Here is a 19,332-nt window from a genome sequence, read left to right on the forward strand (position 1 = left end):
ACCACGAGCCAATCCTATAATCTGCCAAGCTCCTCACCACTTACACTCAGTCACTGAACAAGTCTTGCCCTTACATCCTCTTCAAAGGGCTTCTGCACACACGTGCTGCAAATACATACACTCAGGCACATGCATACACATAAAAAGCTTTTCTTTAAAAGAAGATTCCTCTTCTTCTTCTTTTTATTATGCCATCTCAGCCTGTATCTATCACCTGCCAATAGAAACTATACTCCCTACCTGGTCTTTCTATCTTTTGTCTAACCTCCCCATTGGTGCGGAAGAAATGGAACAATTCTATATCTGTCACTTATGTTTTAAAATAAATGCTGATTGGCCATTAGCCAGGCAGGAAGTATAGGCGGGAAAACTAGACAGGAAGTAGAGGTGGGGCAATGAGAACAGGAGTATTCTGGGAAGAAGGAAGCTCTTTCCCCAGTCCTTCTCAGACCACCGAAGAAGCAGGATGTGACCTGCCCCACTGAAAAAGGTACTGAGCCATGTGGCCAACATAGATAAGAATAATGGGTTAATATAATATATAAGGGTTAATAAGAAGCCTGAGCTAATGGGCCAATCAGTTTATCATTAATATAGACTCTCTGTGAGATTTTCTTTGGGACTTGCCAGCTGTGGGAACTGGGCAGGACAGAAACCCCAACGAGCAGGCCCTCATATTATACCCCATCATTACTCCTCACTGACCTGGATACAGGATACATCCCACACAGGCTCCTAGATAAAATCTAAAAGTGTAGATGTGTCTCTATGGCAGTGAGGATGTCTGCTTCATTCATTGCTTTCTTTCAGTCACCCAGCAGAGAAAGCACACCATTGGCAAATGAAGGAGCCTCATTATCACTGGGCCTTGCCCCATCCTCTAAAGTGAAACTCTGCAGCTCCAACCGGACTAGCCTCTGCATTATGCTCAGAGTGAGACCTGCCTGTGTAACTGACAATGTCCTTCAAGGCTTTCTCCCAGTTAGCCTTCCAGTCTCTATTCTCATATTTCCTCTTGCCGTGCAAAGGGCTCTATCTGCCCTCCATGGACTTCTAGGAATTCTCGACTATGTCAGTTACTCTCATAGGAACCTGAGTCTATTCTCACTCTCCATGATGGTCACTGTCCATTGTCCCCCATTTTCATAGCTTAGAGTCACCTGGTAAATCATGTTCATTTCTGTGTCTTAATCTAGGTCCTGAACTTCCTGTGGAGGATGCTCTATCTTTCCCAACCTCCTTCCCCAAAGGAGGCAACGTCCTGTTACTCTAGGCTTGCTGTAGCTCCGTACTGTAATGGCTATGTACTTGTGCTGACTTCTTTCCACATGGTGAGATCCTTTAAGGCAGGAGATAATCCCTCAGTCATCATCACAACTCTGATACCTATCACCATGCTCAATAAATATTTGCTCATCTTCCTCTCGAGTATCAGCTGAAATGAATCAGTCTCTACATTGGCAAAAGGACAACAAAAGAACCAGTATCCACCCTATGCTCAACACATAAGCTACAAGGAGGAAACATGATTCCCCCAAAGAGAAATGTTAAATCACCCCCACCTAAATAAGGAAAACAAAGATAACTGAACTGTATTCTCGATGCTTCTACAATAACAAGCTTGGACTTACTTCCTCTTCTTTGTCCAACCAGCCTTTATCTGGTATGTAGGTTTATCCAGCTCTCACATGAACTTCACCTCTGCCCAACATTCTTTTGATTTTAGTTTACCCGATAACCATTCTTACAGCTATACACAGTTTCAAGTCACTTCGAAAGACACAAGAAACAAATTTGTCCAAAAGCAACAAAAACTATTCTTTGCAGCCCCTCCCTGCCCTGTTTTACTTCACATAAGTAACAGCACTGATCCACTGGGCATTTCTGCAACTCCTGTTCCATACACTAGATTTCAGTGATTCCTTTTCTCTTCCTAACACCCAGTTTTGAGCAATAGCAAAGTCACTATGAAGTTTCCACTATAAAAAGATATGTAAAGAATTTAACACTAGCTGGTATTTTAGAATATTTATTGTTTATCTTTTCCATTAATCGTTAGGTATATGAGAGTAGAGGTCAATCATAATTCACAAAGGAGAACTGAATTATGGTAAATTCTCAATAGCCAACCGTCAAATGAATAAGGAGGTAAGGATGGAGGCACAGGCTCAGGCCAAGGAAGGTAATCAAAAATATTTATGCTATGTGATACCTTGTTCAACCAGCTTCCTAATCTCTTCTCTGGACCTACTAAATGGAAACCTTGGCCTTGGTCATATATGTTTTCATAACAAAGTGAAGACCAATATGGAAAGAAGATCGTTTGCCAGCTTTCCAGACATGGCCTTCCTGGTCTCTTCAGGGTCACCTTTCACCAAGGTAACCGTAGCCTTCAGATCTAGTAGCGTGGACAATTCTCTGTGTGTGTGCTTTGCCCACGTGGAGTCCTGTAGTGCACTTCGCTCTGTGACAGGCTTCTTTCATGTGAGATTCCTCTATATTACTGTAGAGAGTGATGTGTTCCTGAAACTGATTTCAATACACTACAAATTTGAAAATATTTTTCTGCCTTGTATTTATCAAAAACGGGTAACTGGGTACTGAAGGGATTCTACTTAAACTTAAGTTTTTAAGTCAAAGCTGCCTGAAGACCCCATCATAGAACCTGAGTGAAACAGAATAAAAGTTATCTCATACAATGTCAGTCCAGGCACTCCACATTCTTTAGAGTCTCCAACTCACAAGTACTGTTTTTAACACAAACCCTCAAAATAATTTTAAGTCATCCTTTTGGAAAAATAGCATATGTTTTGTATTTTTTCAAACCATAGCTTTTAGGTGAATTGTAAAGCCCAAAGCTGTCCCTTTCTGAAACTGTAACCTAGGGTGACTTAGCTTCTCCATGCTTCCCTTGTGTAAAGAATGACCCTCCCCAAGTGCTCTTGTGATTCCTTCATCATGAGAAACCATTTCAAATTTGTCTTCCTCGTGCTCAGTGACATCTTTCACTCTTTCTTATTTGAATCCTCTATTCATCCAATCTGATCCACGCAACATGGCTTTGACATCTTTGGAGGCAATGCCAGAGTTTTCTCGGGTCTGTACTTGAAGGCAGAGCACTAGGGAGGGCACATGAAGCACTTGCTTTTTTCACATAAACTTAAAAGAATAAGGAAGAGCAGAGAATAAATGTGAATTTATCAAGGTCTGCCATGTACCGGAACAGCATAACAAAGTCTTCCATAGGATTTTTTTTTCTTTTATTGTTTTGTTTGCTTGCTTGTACGACGAAGTGCCACCCACTAAATCCAGCTTCCCACATTGTATCACTTAAGCTTCACAAAACTCCTGGAACAGGTATTACTATTCTCACTTTACAGGTAACAAAATTGAGGCTGAGAAGCTAAAAATAAATCCCTTAGCTCCAAGCTAATTTACAGTCTAGTAAGGAAAAGATATTGTGTCTGTCAAAACAGCCAAAGCAATGCCACCAGTACAAAATGTCAGCAGCTCAAGCAAGTTCAAGGAAAAGAAAGCCATTTCTTTAGGAGGACTTTATAAATGGTACCACATCTTGACTGGACTAGCAACACTAAGACAGTGCTAATGGCACCCCAAGAAGTTGCAGATTTCACTCTGGCACCCACAGTTCTGGCCAGCTCTCCATCCCCCCATTTAAAGCTTGCAAGACAATCTTTACAGCTTTACAAAATTTACTCATGAAAGCCGAGAAGCTGATTAACAAATCGCCTTTAGCATGCCATGTCTGCTATTTCTTGAGGTGTCAGGAGTCAAGGCACGTGCATGAAGTTTTTTCTCTAGATTAACTCATCTAGCATTGCCAGCATTTCATAATAATTCAGATATTTTGAAAACAGACAAAGCTTAAGGAAGAATCGCACAACCCTAACAAAGAAATACGTGACTATTAAGCGACCAGCATGAGGAGTCAGGCTCACATTGATCTGACTCCAGAGCCAGCTCATCATGACATTGGACAACTGTCTCAAGCTGTAAGGCTCTTTATTCAATCCAAAAGAAAAAAAGAAAGAAAGAAAGAAATATTAGGTGAGGTCTATTAAGTTCTCAAGTTACAAAAGGATTTCGAACGTCGATACCATTTGAAAGCTGAAACAAACATGTAACTATCACGGAAAGTAATAAAAGAAAGTCTGCATTTGATCCACAGCCGTTTGGGAGCATTGTGCTCACACCATGCCCATCTCAAGAACCAATATGAAGTCATAAACCACTGCCACTCCCACTTCAGTCCTGTTTGTTGTTTGCTTTTTAATACAAGCCTTTTCATCTGCCCTTTCCTGGTGCTCACCCCTCACTATGAACAGACCCTGAAGACTTAGGCTTCCACTGCTAGATGATGGGGGGGGGGTGGTCATGGCAATGACAAATACCCACAACTATGAGGATAACTACCCAAACAACCCAAAAAGATGGCTCACTTCAGTAAATGGCTGTTGCCTTAGCTGTCTTCCAAAGTACAATGAATGTACCTACCATAATGCCCACTGCCATTCAGCAGCGACGTCTGTAGAATGAATGCAACAAGGAAGGTCAACAAGAAATAGGAGTATTTCACTCTACCCATGCGAATATTCTGGTCGTCATCCAAATTCCTCAATGAATGTACCTACCATAATGCCCACTGCCATTCAGCAGCGACGTCTGTAGAATGAATGCAACAAGGAAGGTCAACAAGAAATAGGAGTATTTCACTCTACCCATGCAAATATTCTGGTCGCCATCCAAATTCCTGAGTGGAGCAGACACATAAATACCCTCCTTGCGCGGCCACCTCGCTTAGCATGTGCAAACATGGTGCCAGGTCCGAAGGTCCTTCTGCTCCTCAGCCTGCATCTCCTGCAGGAGATGCAAAGCTCCTTGGTCCATATCAGCAACAATGGGTACGAGGGAGTGGTCATTGCAATAAACCCCAGTGTGTCAGAAGATGAAAGACTCATCAAAAGCATAAAGGTAAGAAGGGTTGTATTAGCTGCATATTTGCATGTCAGTAATTCTTTTTACTAAGGCCGCTTTGCCTGTGTTTATCATGTCTGCAATATTACCTATGGTCATGATAGCATCTGCTTATCATTATATTTTTATTATACATTAAAATCAGTGTTCAAACCCTAAGTAAATCATTAACTAGTTAAGGTAATAGATTTAGAGCAAGTGGGAAAAAGTTCTCATATTTTATCTTAATGATGCTGCTTTTACAAAGTCTACAGCAAATATACTCTTAAACCTTAGTAGCTGCTGTTTTACGCATTTCTCCAGTTGCTCCTACGTGCCCAACTTTGGAAAACCTAAAATCCTTACCTGTCTTACTTTAAAGAGAACCTTTGACGCGTTAGAAGTCAGTGTGTTTCTACTTGTAATAAATGGTATCAGCAGGTAGCATGTGTACTCTATTCTTAGATGCTCTTGGTAACACCAAGATGTGGTGAGGCACAAGGATTCGAACTCTTATGCAAATGAGAAATTTAGAGATGCATAGTCATAAAATAAGTGACAAAACTGAAACCAATCAGACCTTCATATTTTATTACCACCTGGTGAGACTTTGCCTGTTATTACACTTGATGTTAATCAGAAAGGTTCATTGCACTTATTTTCAGCTGCCTCTTCTCTATGCACATTAAAATATGCATAAAAAAACATTATGTTCATTAAAAACAAAGTCAACATCAAGTATAACAATCTGCCAAACTTTAAATTCTCAATTCATATAACTGGGGCCTTAAAGGCATAAGATTCAGATGTGAGCAAACTTCATCATCCGGGAAAGACATTCTGTACACAATACATTGATTCCCAGGACACTAGAGACAACAAAACATAAGAGGAGTAAATCCAAGTCACCCAACTTTCCACCGTCTGTTGGAGTACTAACCCAGGCCACCTATGACCACTTGCAGGGGTGTCTTTTCTTCATCACCTGTGTATGTACTTGCTCCTTGGGTCACCAGCCACCTTGCTTCTTCCACTCGGCCCTCATCACAGGCTAAGTGTAGAGAGGTGTTACCCTCTGCCTCTTGGGTATTCGTGGCAGTTTTCTAGAGCGGGAGAAGCATCTTCAGTAGCTCTCTGCTGGTGGCAATGCATCGGATTCATTGCTGTTCCTCATATGTTCACCATTTGCATCTGCACCAGCCCCACCTGCTAATAACATGACAGCGATCTCACGCTCGTTTGTCAAAACTGCACAAAAGAGGAAGTGTAGCATTTGATTGACAGCATTCACTTTCTCACCTTTTCCCAGGAGGACTTTTATAATCTTATCCAAGCCATCAGAAGCAGCAGTATGAGGAGAACAACCATTCCTAGTGATTATTCATTGGTACTCCAGTTGAAGCAAGAATTCAGTGATTTCTGAATGTCCAGCTGAGGATGCCCAGTGCAATGTAAATCTGCTGTCCTGTCAGCTCTAGGAGCCAGGGACATTGGTTATGATCCTCTTTGGCAACTCTTCCCTTCTGCTGTAGGCTACAGATTGCTAACTGCTAAATTAAACTCTTAACCCTCCACACCATTTTCCAGCCATCTCGCACAGACTTCTAACTACCTCTGTAACTAACCCAACATCTTCACTTTTATCTCCAGCCTACACTGCTGACCTCAGTAGGCAAAAACACACGTGAATTTGGGCACAAGAAAAGAAACACAGATTTAAGAGACTTTGTAAAATTATTTTGTTTGAGGGAAAGGAGTTTTAATTTGCTTCTGGTTTGTGTACATACATTAATGCTGATTTTGTTGTGTGATGTTGTTACCACAAGGTACTTTTAATTTTGTCAGGAAATGGTAACCCAAGCCTCTACTTACCTGTTTGAAGCCAGCCAAAGAAGATTTTATTTCAGGAATGTAAGCATTTTGGTCCCAATAACCCGGAAGTCCAAATCCGAGTACTCAATGCCGAATCGAGAATCATATGACAAAGTAGGTGTCACATCCCCCTCCTATTCTGCTTCCTTTGCCTTTTACAGGTCAATGCTTGTACATTTTGGTAAATGCTAATCATGTTGGGAGTAAACTAGAAATATAGCTTTTATGGGTGAACATGAGATGATTCTTGTTTGTAAAATCTCTCGTTTCTAGCACTCTAGAAATCTGACTGGGTTTGTTCTGCATTTTAGGCAGATGTCATAGTTGCTGACCCTTACCTGAAATATGGAGATGACCCCTACAAGCTTCAATATGGGCAGTGTGGAGACAGAGGACAGTACATACACTTCACTCCAAACTTCCTACTGGCTGACAATTATGTATCTATGGACCCCGAGGTAGAAATATCTATTTTATACTTCTTAATTCCACTGAGGAAAAGCAAACAACAGCTATTAATTTTCAGGACTATAAGAAAAGCAAGAATTAAGCAATACCTTCATTTAGAAATATACTGATTATAATCAACCTGCTGTATATACAAATTTGATAACTAAATGAGTTCTCATTCTATTTTTTCTTTTTTTCTTTTTTTTGGAGCAATGGAATTATGTTGATTTTTAGAGTTCTCCAGTTCAGGTTAGCAGATGAGCAAGGAATTTTAAGTAGGTGGAAATCATACTTAAGTTATTTTAACTACAGTTTTACAGATGACAATCTTTTCTCTCAGGCAGAGTCTTTGTCCATGAGTGGGCCCATCTCCGGTGGGGAGTATTTGATGAATATAACACAGACCGGCCCTTCTACATGTCTGGAAAGAATGTTCTCGAAGAAACAAGGTATCACAGCGTAACCTAAACTGATTCTACACCTTTTTGCATATAGCTTCAACTGTCTGTGTTGGGTAGTTTGAGTACAATTCTGGGGTTTGATGTACTCAAGCTCTGTGTGTGGTATTGACATTTAAATTAAAGGGAGCAAACACGTAGAACATTGAAGAAATGTTGAGAACAATAGGAATCAGTGTCTGGAGGAAATATCACTATGAAAAAAATGTCAGTTAGATCAGGCGATAGAGAAATGTCTAATCCTGTCCCCTTTGCGGTGTGCAGTGTGCCAAGCTGCCTGGAGTCTTGTACCCAGGCTGGGCTGCTCTCAGCACGGCCTCTTACCCCGACTGTCACGCCACAAAACTACCCCTTGCCTAGACAATGCCTGTTCAACCTTAATTATTTCTCCTCTTGGTCTTTCTGTTCCTCATGTTAGAGGCCTGGAAGAGAGTTCCCAGAGAGTACGCATGCGCCTCTCGCAGGCGTCTACTAACCAGCCTTGGCTGCCGAGGACTTTTGTTTTTTCCCCAATAGAGTTGAAGATCCTTCAGACTGTGGATAATGTTTTGTTTTGCTTTTGTAATTCTCTAACAAAGTCAAAACTATCAACGGATTATCAAATGATGAGCATTTAAAACATTAAACATGAATGCATTCCCTTGTGATCAGTCATAAAAAAGAAAAACATTGGTGAAAGCAAGGCTCTAGGCCCACATTCCCGAGCTCCCTATACTGGGCACAGAAACTCCGAGTCTCACCGTGAGTAAGCTAAGCTTCAGGGCCAACCCTAGAGCCACCTCTCTTGGAAGGCATAACAACCTCCGTTGTCCTTGCAGTACAAACAAATGCGTGTAACCAGCTAATGTCATGAAGTATGAATAGGAGGAAATTATACATATAAAGAAGTTTTCAGAATCCTTTTCCTATTCTACCCTAACCTCTGACAGGGATATAACAATTATCTTTATTGTGAAACCCAATGGTTTGATGCATTGCTCTTCCAATTCTTTTATAATCAACTAACTGATTATAAAACTGTAAACTACAAATTGCTATATATTTAAAAACCATATATTTTATACTTGGAAATTTAAGATTTTAAATATATTTTGACTTTCTTTCCTCACTAAAAAAAATCCCCTGTAATTCGTAACTAATTTAATCTTTATGATATCTATGTAAGTTTAAAATTACTGTCTTATCCCATAACCACAGAGAAAATAGATTTATTGATCATACCAGGAAGCCAATGGATGTTTAAGAGTGTGCAGTGAAAATACAGTATTGACTAAAGTCAGGGGTATGTACAGGCAATCATTGTGCCTACTTTTGTCAAAGAAATGTTTGTACATGATCAAGCAGCGTTGCCACTGAAAAAAAGGGGTTTTGGAACATTGGTCTTTATTGCTGACTCCCCCAGGTTCAACTTAAAAACAGGATGGGGCTCGTCAAAACTGGAGCTAAGGGTATAACTTTGTGGCTAGAGGGCTTGCCTAGATGCACAGACCCTGGGTTCAATGGCTAGCCCCACAAAAGTAACCCAATTCTTTTACCATAGATGCTCCACTGGCATTTCTGGCAGAAACGTGGTCCAGGAATGTCGGGGACGCAGCTGCATAGCAAGGCAATGCCGGCAAGATTCAAAGACAGGACTGCTTGAACCCAAATGTACATTTATCCCAGACAAATCCCAGACTGCCAAGGACTCCATAATGTTCATGCAAAGTCTTGATTCTGTAAGTTGAGTCTATATTTTGACCACTGGGACTAACGTGCATGTTGGTTATCTCTGAAACACACTGGTCTCCTTTTCTTTGGATATATATCTCACACCCTCTCCAGCACTCTCTTTTTGTCTTTTATTATTTCAGCCATGTGGCAGGAGTGAGGCCATATCTCACTGTGGCTTTCATTTGCACTTACCTGATGGTTACTGACCATGCACACCTTTTCATATACCTACCAGCCATTGCATGTATTTCTTGAAAAATTCCCATTTGGATCATCTCATGATTTTTAATCATGTTATTGCTGGGCAATTTTTGCCACTGAATTCTTTGAGTTTCTTAAAAATTCATAAATCTTTGTTGTACACCGTTTGCATTTTTTGCCTTGGTGAAGGTTGTCTGTTTACTGTCGGCTATTTCCTTTGCTGCACTGTCCAGTCCTAACTCATATAAACATAACATATTTGCATAGTAAAAGTTCATGCAAATGTAAGAATATCTTAGATAAGAAAGTACTTAAGATACAAATTAAAGTTACATATCTAAATTGTAAGACCAGCATAATTAAAATAAGCGATTCCTTATATACTAACTTACTAGCAACAAATACTACCTCACTGATAGAATTAAAATTGCTGTGGCATCTAGGCAATAGTGAAAGTTCAAGTCAATTTATAGACTTGAAGCTCTCTTCTGAAACTTGTAAATTAGCCCAGGTTTTAAATGGATCTCCCTTCAGGAAATATCCGACACAGGACAGTTCACTTTACCTGGCTGAGTCTAGATCAGAAAAGAATTCAGCACCAAAACAGACAAGAAATCCCCTGACACAAGGGGATGATCAGAACACACTGCCTGTCCCAAATGCTGCATTGCCAAGGCATGTATCTATGAGGACATAACTCCTGCTGCCTGTGGGGACCCGAGCAGTAAGGAAGACACCTCTGCACCTGAGCAAGTATACAGGGATGCTGATTCCACAAGACTCTACTCAGAAAAAAGTACTGTACTTTAACCAGATATCTTATCCAGCACCGGACTAGCTTCTAACTATCATGCTACAGATTAAACCTATCACATACCAAACCCTGAGCTCTGAGCTCTGACTCAGAGCATACACGACATGAAATAGTGAATGTTCTCTTCCGTGCATTCCTTCCCTTAACATCCTTCTCTCTGTTTCAAGCTCAGTGCTGTGTTAGGAGCTAACACGAAGTAAAGAATTAAAAATAAATTTTTCTGATGAACTAATGGAAGGAGAACGGTGGGGGTACTGAGAAAAAAATCTAAAACCAAGCAGGAAGAGACACAGATACAGGAAGCAGTGTTACTGTAAAGTCAGAATGTGGCTTCTGAATGATGAGTTTTAGCTGGGATTTGAAAATGAGTATGAACTTGGCAGAGTTGTCAGAGGGAGAGACGTCTATGCAGTGAGACAGACTGACAAAAGTAAGACAAGGCAGAGCTGGTCCGTGCAACTGTACACTTTGAGAACCGTCTGAACATTTCCATCGTAGTCACTGAAGATTCTAAAGCTCATAGGGAGATGGGAACCTGCAATAGAATTTCTTTTTCCTGATTTATGCAAAATTACCATTAGGGTGAATGGGAATTCAGGTGAAGGTTTCTGGAATAGTCTCGAGACTGAAAGAAGTTCTACAGAAGCAGGGAATGCATGCCCAGCAGGAGGCGGGAAATGGGGCGGAGCCTACAAACGGGCACTTAAAAAGCTAAGGGTTTTCTCATCTTTAGACAAATGAAGAGCCCGCTGCTCAATTCTCCCAGGAATGGATACGATGCCCAGGCGAGGATGCGATGGGATGAGGCTGAGTGAGGCAGGGACGCGGGCTGGGCAGCCACAGCCATTGGCAGATGAGGGACTTGATTCAGACAATGGTCATGGCAGGGGGAGAGGGGCCAGGTAGACAGACAGAGCGTGCGCACACCCGGAAGTGAGGCGAAGCACTGCTTTGTTCGCATGCACATTTTCCCCCTTTTCAACGCAACCCCATTTGGGAGATTTTAATCTGAGCCATGGCAGAAACAAACACTCTCACATGTAAATATGCATTTAGACGTTTAAACTAAGGCACATATGCCCATAAGTCTGTATCTGAGCTTAAATCTGCAGGTGTGGTGTTTGGGGACGAAAGTAATGAAATGACTATTAAAAGCAGTTTCTGCGACCTTGCTGTAGGATGTTCCCTTTCTGGACACTGTGCTTGTTTATGAGGATGCTCTTCCTTCTTCCTCCAGGTTTTCAAAACCTAGAGGACTTTCATGGTTTATAGTAATAAAAACTTCCACTGGCAGAATTATTAAATGCGATTCATCTCTCAGAGAAATGTCTACATCTCTTATGGTTTTATTATTTCTCAAGGGTATTGTTTATATCAGGACTAATAATAACAAGCTCGATCTCTAGTGCCTGTCCTCAAGTTTCTGAGCTAACTATGGAGATGTGGGGTATAGACAAAAAACAAAACAAAAAACAGCCATCTCTCCTATGCTGCTTTTAGGGGACAGAAGTTACCAGGAGCCATAATACTCTTCCCTTAAATTTCATTCAGGATGGGAGATCCACAAAAGTTTAGGTGAGGAAACAAGGAACTCAATCACATGAGCAGCCGCCATTCTTCACTGACGGCCTAACTTTGAAATCTCCAAAAAGCGTTAGCTGCACATAGTGATGTTATTGCCCACTTCCCCTCCAAGCGCATAAGATGGGTGCCCAAACAATCGATTACAAAGTGATTCTCATCAGGAGACAGACAAATCCTGTTCAGGATGCATGTGGCAGTTAACTTCATATCTGGAAAAGAAGGTAATCCCTTATAAGTTTTTACAATATTGTGCATTCATTGATTTTTTTTCAGGTGGTTGAATTTTGCACAGAAAAAAACCCACAATAAGGAAGCTCCAAACCTGCAAAATAAAATGTGCGACCGCAGAAGCACGTGGGACGTAATCGAGGAGTCTGCTGATTTCTGGAATGCCTCTCCCGTGGGAGGAGTGGAAGCACCGCCTCCACCTACATTTTCATTGCTGAAGTCCAAACAGCGAGTGGTCTGCTTGGTGCTGGACAAATCTGGAAGCATGGGTGCCATAAGTCACTTTCTATTGAATTCCTTAAATTAAGTACTTAAGTTAAATATAAATATTTTTAAAATATAAATATCATTTAATTTTAGTTTAGTTTTAATAAACTCACATGCATATGTTTATGCCAATAAAACGGTAAGATAAAAATGATGATTAGAGGGAGGTTATAAGATTATGGATAATTTTATCTCATAACTTTTAGCTCTAAAAAAAATTTAATTGCACATGTGCACACACACACACACATACAAATGAAGTCAAGTGAAATGGTGCCTACCTAATCTTAGCTACTCAGGAGGCTGAAACAGGAACGTCTCTGTGTGTGTTGGTTTTAAGACAACCTGGGCAACCTAGCAAGATCTCATCTCAGAAAAAAGTAAAAAAAGGGGAAAAAAGGGAAATTATCCATGATTATACCATCAAACATATCACTTCATTCTTTTCTTATTCTTAATGTTTACCTTTTTCTTCAAAAAATGCAGTTATATTTTGTATGTTTCTGTAACATGCATTTAAAATGTAAAAATGATTCTATGAAAGATTTTAATCGTATGTCAGTCTTGCTAAGCAGCAAGCACAGGGTCTGCTTGGGTTCACACAAGGTCCTCTGCACATAAGACATAGCTGTTAGCCTAGTGTTTTTATGGTACTCCTGACAGTGAGAATGCCTGAGCCTCTTGAGCCTGCTCTTGGGACTCTTTTCCTCCTGTGGGGTTGCCATGTCCAATATCTTAGTTTTCTTCATCCTATTATATTTTATTTTGTCATGTATGGTTGTTATCTCTTAGAAGCCTGTACTTTTCTAATGAGAGACAAAAAGGAGTGGATCCAGAGGAGAGAGAAGGTGGGGAGGAACTGGGAGGAGTAGAGGGAGGGGAAACTCTAATCAGGATATATTTTATGGGAGAGTAATTTATTTTCAATAAAAGGAAAATGGCAAAAAATAAAAAGAGATACATCATATTTAATGATTATGTCATATATATATAATGTAATTTAATCAAGTTCCTATAGTTGGACATCTTTGATGTTTTTCTAATTGGTATTTATTAAAACATACATTTTAAAAAAATATTTCATTCAGATAATTATTTAATAGATTGTTAGATAAAAATGTAAGAGTTTTATAAATAACTAGTAGTTTTAAGGTTTATTTATTTTATTTCATGTGTATATATGTGTGTGAGCCACTGTGTATGTGTGTATATGTGTTTATGTGTATATGTTTGTGTGAGCCACTTTGTATATATGTATGTGAGCCTCTGTGTATATGTTTATATGTGTTTATGTGTATATGTGTTTATGTGTATGTGTGTATGTGAGCCACTGTGTCTCGTGTCTGCAGAGGCCAAAAGAGGATCTGATCCTCTGGAAGTGGAGGCACAGTCCATGTGAGCCACATCTGGGCTCTGGTAGCGGAACCCAGATCCTCTGCAAGAACAGAAGGACTCTTTTCTGTTGAGTTTTTATTTCTTCACCTTTTTGTTTTTACATCCCAACCAAGGTTTCTTTCTCCTCCCTTCTCCCAACCCATTCTTCCTCCTCTGTTTCTCTTCAGATGAGGGTGGGAATTCTTAACCGCTGTCAAAACTCCAAACGATTTTTTTTCTTAGATTTTATTTTTTTTTTTAGATTTTATTTTTTTAATGAAATGAAGAAGCTAAACTTTAAAATGCACCAATGAATTGTTATCAAGATCCTTGGTGACTTTTGTGTGTCACCGATCTGACAAGGTGTTGAGAGACTCCAGAGTTGCTCATCTATCTATCTTTTCTCTTCTTACAGGGAAACAACAGCACTCGTCTCGTCCGAATGAACCAAGCAGCAGAGTTGTATTTAATTCAAATTATTGAAAAGGAATCCTTGGTTGGCATGGTCACATTTGATAGCACTGCTACAATCCAAAATCATCTAATAAGAATGATCAATGAGAGCTCCTATCTAGAGATCAGCGCAAACCTGCCTCGAGAAGCTAGTGGTGGAACTTCAATTTGCAAAGGGCTCAGAAAAGGATTCGAGGTTAAAAAAGCAAATTAATTACTATCACTTGCCATTGACTATTTTTAACTTTCAGCAAGGGTCGTGAGTTCCTGGGCTCCTCATTGAATAACATTCTAACCTGATCAAAACAGTCATCTGTGAGAAGAAAGCGGCACCCTTTCCTGCTCTCTGCGGGAAGACTGAGTAAACCAAGACTGCAGCTTGGAACCATAACACAAAGGTTCTCTTCAGCTCACTGTAAAGCAGAAATATAACGACTTCCCCAGGACTAAACCGCAGTTCCTTCTTGCTTTTCACTTATTCAGAAATTATTTTCCTGTGATTAGTAATGCGGCTTTTCCCGTTCAGGCAATTTACCTCCAGTAACCAGACGACTTCCGGTTCTGAGATCGTAATGCTGACAGATGGGGAAGATGATCAAATAAGTTCCTGCTTTGAGGAGGTCAAACACAGTGGTGCCATCATCCACACCATCGCTCTGGGGCCTTCCGCTGCCAAAGAACTGGAGGCTCTGTCAACCATGACCGGTACACTTCAGAATAGAGTTTGGACTGGCAATCGTCTGTAGTCTGTTCTGCCACACATGTTCTTTCCAATACACTGAAAACTGCTCAAAAGAAAATCCGTCTCAAAATTAATCTTTGCTTCTTCCCACATAGGTTCTTTTCTCCTCCCTTCCACTCTTCCATTGCGGACTTCTCACGTTCTCCATTATCCGCTGTCATTCTTCCCCTGATTTCAACCAATACCGCTAATCAGAACCTAGTTCTCTATGGTTTCTCAACTGCATCCATGACTATTTCTCAGTTTAAAAACACATCCGAGCCCACAACAAATGTTTGGACATCCCAATTCTAAGGAAGCGCAAAGGGAAACCTAGGGGCTAGAAATGATTTGCCTAAGAGTCCTGACTGGATGCCCATTCAGAACTCACCCCATCGTGGAGTATTTCTGTCAGGTCCTAACGAACTCTAAGCCTTGTGCAGGCTACTTCAGTAATCTTGCTGGTGGGTTTGCTGATATTTATTAGTTCTACAAGTATGTATGAATATCATATTCTAAGCAATCATTTCTCCTCGGCAACCTATTCTTTCTTAGCTTCTTACATGCAAGTAACCTCCCTCTTCCTTAATGTCTCCATTATCTATCTTTATCAATCTTTACTTCATTCTAAACCGTCAGTATTGAATTATCACTGATATGGTTTTGATCCAACTAAAAAAACGAGTCATTAACTTCTAAGAACTGGGCTTAAATTTCATTTCTGTGGTCTTATATTTTATTTGGACTTTGCTAAGATAGCATGCACTTCCTTCTGGTGACTGATGATCAATTAGAAAAATGTTTCAATACTTTAAATTTCCCTCTGTTCTTATCACACTTCTTTTGAGCAAGGTTTTAGTGATTTTAGAATTCTGCTTGGGACACTACAACGCTGAGGATCTTGAAAAGTAATCTTTTGTGGAGTATAGCTAAGTATCTTAGATAGACTGTTAAAGACTTGATCAATGACCGCACAAAGTAAATGGGGTTTTCCCATTTAAAACTCCCCTTTAGGAGGGCTTCGCTTTTATGCCAATGAAGACATAAACGGCCTTATCGATGCTTTCAGTGGGATTTCATCTAGGAGTGGCAACATCGCCCAGCAGGCTCTGCAGGTCAGCAAAACCCTTTGTCTTCTAACTGTTGCAGTGAACGCCCATCATCCTAATTATTAACTATTCTCTAACACCTCTTCCTTAAGAGCAGTCCCATTGTACGGAGAAAGCACTTCCCTACCGAAGTTGCTTTCCGTGGCTCCTACAGTCCTTGATTCCTTACAAGATTATTTTTACTCTTTGTAATTTTAATAATTTAATTTATTCCTTAACTATGATTTGACTGAAATATATTTAATTTTAACTGAAATACTTTCTTGAAACTTAAAATTACACTGAACTAACTAAATTTTAGAATTCCATAGTAACAACTTTGAGGTTTTAGCATGTCTGTTTTTTTATTTCTCTAACAGTTGGAGAGCAAAGCCTTGACTATTGCAGGGAAGGGAAGGATAAATGGTACAGTGCTGGTGCACAGCACCGTTGGCAACGACACGTTCTTTGTTGTCACCTGGACAGCACAAAAGCCAGACATTATTCTTCATGATACGAAAGGAAAAAAAATACACAATCTCAGACTTCCGAGACGATAAGCTAAATATATACTCTGCTCGACTTCGAATACCAGGCATCGCAGAGGTGAGTCTATTCTTTGGTCTTCATCAATTATCAATTTATGTTAGAAAAGAAAGTGTCCTTCTATGTTCTCAATACTAAAACAGTACCAGATAATTCATCTTAAAAATAAGCTTAATGGAACACATAAGGATTCATTCTCACGCTATTAGTTTATAAACTCAGATATTAAAAGTCATTATTTAGGCTGCGGCAGAACCTGAGCAGTGCACCAGCATAGCTTGTTCCATTCCCATCATCACAAAAGTAATTATTATCCTTCTTTTTAGATTTCTAGGCAATTATATATCCTAAGCACAGAGTAAGAAAATACTATCAAAGCTCTTAAAATATATTTTTTTCCAGACAGGTACATGGACTTACAGCCTCTTAAATAAGAATGTCATATCTCAGTTGCTAACAGTGACAGTGACCACTCGAGCAAAAAGTCCTACCACGCTCCCAGTCATCGTGACTGCTCACATGAGTCAAGACACAGCACGGTACCCTAGCCCGATGATTGTTTACGCCCGAGTCAGCCAAGGGTTCTTGCCTGTTGTGGGAGCCAATGTCACGGCCATTATAGAAGCCGAAGATGGACATCAAGTCACACTGGAGCTCTGGGACAACGGGGCAGGTAATGGGAACTGGCATCGACACTGAATTTAAAATTCTCTCACTGCACTCCCCTCAATGCTTCCTCTGTATGCTTAAGAACTGTATTTCAATGTGCGCGAAGTCTACTTGTAATGTGTTAAACCTTTGCATGGCTGTAAGTACCATTGCCATCTTTAAAGCTCCCTTGCAATTTAACTTTACCCATGGAAGGAACTTGAGGCCAATTTTTCTCCATCTCCATTGTCGGCGTCTTAATGCACTTTGTTTTCTTTCTATTTTCTTCTTTGGATAAGTTTCTTATATGAAATAAAGAACAGCTATTATTAAGCAAATGGGCACCATAAAAGGACTGAATGATTCCAAAACCGCGGGATTATCATGTGACCAAGACAGGCTTGGAGGCAAAATGGTCTGACCCTAGGACTCATGGACCTGAAACTGTGCTCCCTTATCTGTGACGTCACCGACATCACCTGTGCTCACAGTCACAACTGTCATTGTTCTTACTAGATGACTAATTCTTACATTTCAATGCCAAGGTGCTGATACACTCAAAAACGATGGTATCTACTCAAGACACTTCACAGAGTACCATGCGAATGGGAGATACAGCCTAAAAGTCAAGGCCCAGGCAAGAAAACATATCACTAAACTACATTTAAAACAACCGAACAAGTCTCTCTATATACCAGGCTACATTGAAAATGGTAACACTCAAACAGAAATATGTGTGGTTTAGGTCTGAAGAACGCAACAAGCATCAGAAACATAACCGACTACAGAAAAGTCAAGGATATAATTCCTTGTAATCAATCATCTGAATGCTTCAAAATCAAATTCAGGTCCAGTGGACCAGTAGACTGTATTTCTGCAAATTATTAACACCCACCTTGTTCTGTTTATGTTTCTAAGCTTCACACAGCATCTTCTATGATGCAGTCTCAGTGCTAGAGGCTGAAGTTGCAAATATGGATAAAACACAACTCGCGTCCTCAAAAGATTTACGGACAAGTATTAGACAGAGATTGGTTAAAATATAGTTTGGCTAGAATTGTAATGTTCCCTCGTCCAATTCAAAGTGATGTTAAAACAAGCTTTTCTTTCCCTACACACTGTCACTTCTCAATGTCGGCTGTTAATCAACATTAGCACCGAGTCGCTGCGAGATCAATCTACAAGAACAGACATGAAAATATAGAAAGTCATTTGTTGTTGTTTGTTGTTGTTGCTGGAGTGTAGATCAAATTACACTGAATCCACCCAGACCTGAGGTTCCAGAAGAAGCTCCAGTGGAAGACTTCAGAAGACTAACCTCTGGAGTGTCGTTTACCGTGTCTGGAGCGCCTCCCGGTGGCAACCACACTCATGTGTTCCCACCCAGTAAAGTCACAGATCTGGAGGCCAAGTTTGAAGGAGATCATATCCACCTTACGTGGACGGCCCCTGGCGAGGTCCTTTGAGTACCCTTTGAGTTACTTCCTACAGATAGTTGAGTTTGGTTGTATAAATAAGAAGTAAGACATTTCCTTATAATTTTATTGGCTTGTTGCCAAGTGATGCAAAAATCTTTTTTCAAATTTTTGATATTTACATGATGTTTTTAGGAAATTCTGAGGCCTCCAGTACATTTCCAATCAATAGCTGATTCATTTCTTCATTACCTTGTGCTAAAGTGCCTGGCAGACCTGTATGTATCAGATGTGTGTTATATATGGGATGATTCCTTTTCCCGATTATTTCTTGTAACTGAATAAATAATACACTGCCCAGACACAGAAGAAGGAAGATGTAACCTACCCTGCTGAAAAAGGTACCAAGCCATGTGGCTAACATAGATAAGAATAATAGGTTAATATAAGTTATAAGAGTTAATAAGAAGCCTGAGCTAATGGGCCAATCAGTTTATCATTAATATAGACCTCTGTGTGATTTCTT

The 19,332-nt window shown here is 40.1% G+C and overlaps 1 pseudogene; it reads left to right on the top strand.

The window, feature by feature from the left end:
* Nucleotides 1-4,833: 4,833 nt before the first annotated feature.
* LOC142853773 (calcium-activated chloride channel regulator 3A-1-like) lies at nt 4,834-18,857 on the top strand (annotated as a pseudogene).
* The last annotated feature ends 475 nt before the right edge of the window (nt 18,858-19,332 follow it).

The sequence above is a fragment of the Microtus pennsylvanicus genome, chromosome 7, assembly GCF_037038515.1.
Source record: "Microtus pennsylvanicus isolate mMicPen1 chromosome 7, mMicPen1.hap1, whole genome shotgun sequence".
In the NCBI taxonomy this organism is placed as follows: domain Eukaryota; kingdom Metazoa; phylum Chordata; class Mammalia; order Rodentia; family Cricetidae; genus Microtus; species Microtus pennsylvanicus.